The sequence below is a fragment of the Capsicum annuum genome, chromosome 3 (assembly GCF_002878395.1).
Source record: "Capsicum annuum cultivar UCD-10X-F1 chromosome 3, UCD10Xv1.1, whole genome shotgun sequence".
NCBI lineage: Eukaryota > Viridiplantae > Streptophyta > Magnoliopsida > Solanales > Solanaceae > Capsicum > Capsicum annuum.
In genome coordinates this window covers 229,591,815-229,595,462 of record NC_061113.1, presented here as the reverse complement: position 1 = coordinate 229,595,462, position 3,648 = coordinate 229,591,815, and positions in this window count along the sequence as shown.

Genomic DNA, 3,648 nt, shown 5'->3' with positions numbered 1-3,648 from the left:
CTTCCCAAATCTTTTTTGACATTTATCCACCAAGTTTTTTTAATTTGAAGAATGGACACTTTTATGGGACCACAAAAATAAAATGCAAATCTAACACTCAACTTACAAAATCTACACTTTAGCTCCTTTTTCCGTTTCAGTCCTAATTTTGTTAAAACTACACTTTAGTCCATCTTGAAAAATATAAATATTGGATAAATAATTTTAAAAAAATCCCAAATCTTCTCAACCAATCCACTAGCAACCACCCTATTTTGGCGCCATTTCCTCAATTTTTCGATCATTTTCCAACCATTTTTCGTCGAATTTTTCGGTATACATTGGAAAGTGACATTATCCCCATTGTTATAAGCCTTTTTCGATTATTTTTAGCTCCAATTTTTCTTCCATTTTCATACAAAAAGCTCGAAATTTAGTCCCACATTTCAAAATTGATTCGTGGGTCAATAGCAACATTCCAATACTCCTTAGGTTCTTTGTAAGCTGAAATTCGTCAGATTATTTCGGTGGTCGTTGGAAAAGGGTCAATCGTGCACTGTACGGCCAGCAGCTAGGAAGAAGACGACTTCAGTATATTAAGTCTAGGCACATAAACCACTATTCAAGTCTATTGAATACTATTATCGAGGTATATTATGTCTATTATAGATTACGTGGTTGGTGGTGGTATATTTTCTGGTGAATAGGAAGAGAGTCCTAAATGTTGGGTTTGGAAAACCGCATCTAAGGAGACAGTGTCCATTGCCTTTCATCGCAATAGTTCATACACCGACATGCTTAAAAGCGTAATGGAGAGCGGTGAATTAAATTATGATCAAAGCGAGGTGTTAATTAGTTACTTGATGAACGGGAGGAGGAAAATCCATCCAATGTTCATAAGGAATGATAGACACGTGGAATTATATATACTTTGCGTTGATTCTGATAACTCCAGACCTATATTACGGGTTAAAGTTTTTGAAAGGTTTCGAGAAGAAGCTTCCACATCAGCCCCACCCCCACCCTCACCCCCACCCCCACTCCCGAATGTGGATGATACGTCAACGGAATACGATTTCATGGGTGTTGTGATGAATGGGATAATAGTGAAGATTATAAAGAAGAGGAGTGTGGAGGAGGTGAGGACGGGCAGCTCGAACCACAAAGAAGCCACTCTTTCTCGGACGACACCAATCTTTTTTTAGGACAAACATTCAAGGATAAGAAAACATTAAAACTTTTGTTGAAGCAGGTGTCGGTGAAAATGTCGTTCAATTACACAACTCTAAAGAGTGGTAAGAAATATTTGACGGTGAGGTGCGTAAATCTTACTTGCCGGTGGATGGTGCGTGCATGTGTTATCGGAGAATCGGGTTGGTTTCACATCCACAAGTACGTGGAAGACCATACTTGTGGCGTTCATCATGTCACGGGAAAGCACAAGAATGTCACCGTGGAGGTCGTTGCCTCACTTATTTTGAACTTTTTCGTCGACAACAAAGGTCCAAGCCCGAAAGAGATCGAGAGAATCGTATTTAGGGAGCTATATTGCAGGCCAAGCTATTGGAAGTGTTGGATGGCAGGCGTCATTGCGAAGAACATAGTTCAAGGTACGCCCGAACATGGATATGCAGTGCTTCCCGCATTTTCATATATTTTCAACGGTCTCGCAAGGCATTATCCACTTGCACATCATGGTGTTTGTATGAGGTATCTTGGTGAAAATCTTCGAATAAATCACCATTGTTTCGATTCTCTCTATTTGTACTACCATGCGGCCAAGGCGTACACGTTGGAAGAATTTAATGACTACTTCAATGCCCTTAAATAAAGATACCCCAGCGCAGCAGCTTACCTCGAGCATGAAGTGGGATTTGAAAAGTAGAGTCGGTCTTACTGTCCAGGTAATCGATTCAATGTCATGACCTCAAACATCGTTGAGTCGCTCAACTCAATGTTGCGCGATGAAAGAGAGTATCCAGTAGCGGCTATTTTTAATTCAATTGCACATAGATTTGGAGAAATATTTAGGAAGAGGTATACGGAGGTGGATAATTCAAAGACAACCTTCGTTTCTGTAGCTGAGACGATCTTGAGGGAAAACATAAACGAGGGGGACAAATTATATGTGAACAACATAAACGAAAGCACCGACAAATTCACCGTGCTTGTCTACGGTCATTCCATAAAAGTTAATCTTTCGAGACGGTCATATTCTTACAGAAAGTATGACTTGGTGAAATTGCCATGCGCTCATGCAATGGCAGCGTTGCGTTTGAAGCACGGGGACGAATACGACACTAGAATTTACAACTACTCTTCGCAAATATATTCGAAAGAATCATACCTCCTTGCATACTTGGAACCTATTTGTGCAGCACCACTTGAGTCGGAGTGGAGTGGGAACGAGAGTGTCTTGAAATGTAAGTTCTTCCACCCAACTTCGATCCCAAACTCGAACGGAGGAAAGTGAAATGCGTTAAGGGTGTGTTGGAGCCTTCAAGGTACAAAAAAAGAAACAAGTACTCTAAGTGCAAAAGGTCGGGACATAAAAGAACAACATGCAGCCTTAACGTAGGATAATATGATTGGCATTGTATTGAATGTTTTTGTTTGTTCAAATGCACTGGACAGTATGTAATGTGTATTCTATTTTGAAAATCACTGAACTGTAGTTAAAATTGACTTTTTTAGTTGTGCATTATCGATTCATGTTCATATATTATATACTACGTACTAAATAGATTCTAGGCTTAAATAATCGACAAGACTCATAATATATAATATATCAGTGTTTGGTCTACTAAGTAAATGTTCAGTACGTAGTGTATAATAAACTTACCTGGTTGTCTATTGAACAAACCCTTTTCTTCACACAATGTTGAATTAGAAATAATTACGACGTATTGGAAAGGGTGGCAATTCGAAAACTATCTTTTCAAGTTCTAAAATCGACTATACACATTACACATCGACTAGACTCAAAATATATAATACATCGATGCATTGTCTAGGGGGTATAGTGTAAAATACATAGTCTATCATTGATCAGTCGTGTAGTATATTACAGAAACCCTATTCCTCATACACTGAACCTTTCAATGTAATTATTACACTTTATGAAATGGCAGGATTTTAAATGCCTCGACTGCCACAATCGCCGTGACTTTTTATTTCTTATTCTCACACGCCTTCTCCCCTTCAATCAACATGTGTAAAACTTCTATTGGTCGATTTCCTCATGGTCTGGTCTATTTAAAGAGACCATGGTTGATTTTGAACACAATTTTAGAAGAAAAAAGACTTAAGGGAGAAGAAGATGGCTAGGAGGACGCACCCACTACCGCCATTGCACAGAATGTCAACAATAAACAACATAGAGTTGCTAAGGCTTCGGAGTGACCTGGATTTCCTTTTCGAGTGTCTTGCTGCCGATCAACAACGGTTGGATAGAGAGCTTCACCAGATGGCTCGTTTTCTTTGGTCCATAGCCGAGAGGCTCAACCTGGACCCCCGTGAACTCATCACTCCCCATTCGTCCTCCTAGTGTAGTGTTGTTGTTTTTTTGTTTGGTTTGTAGTTCATTGCTTAATAAAGCTTTCATGGTAGGATTATGTAAATGAAAACTTTCATTGTTAGTGTTTCTTCAGTAGTCCCTGTTTTAAGATT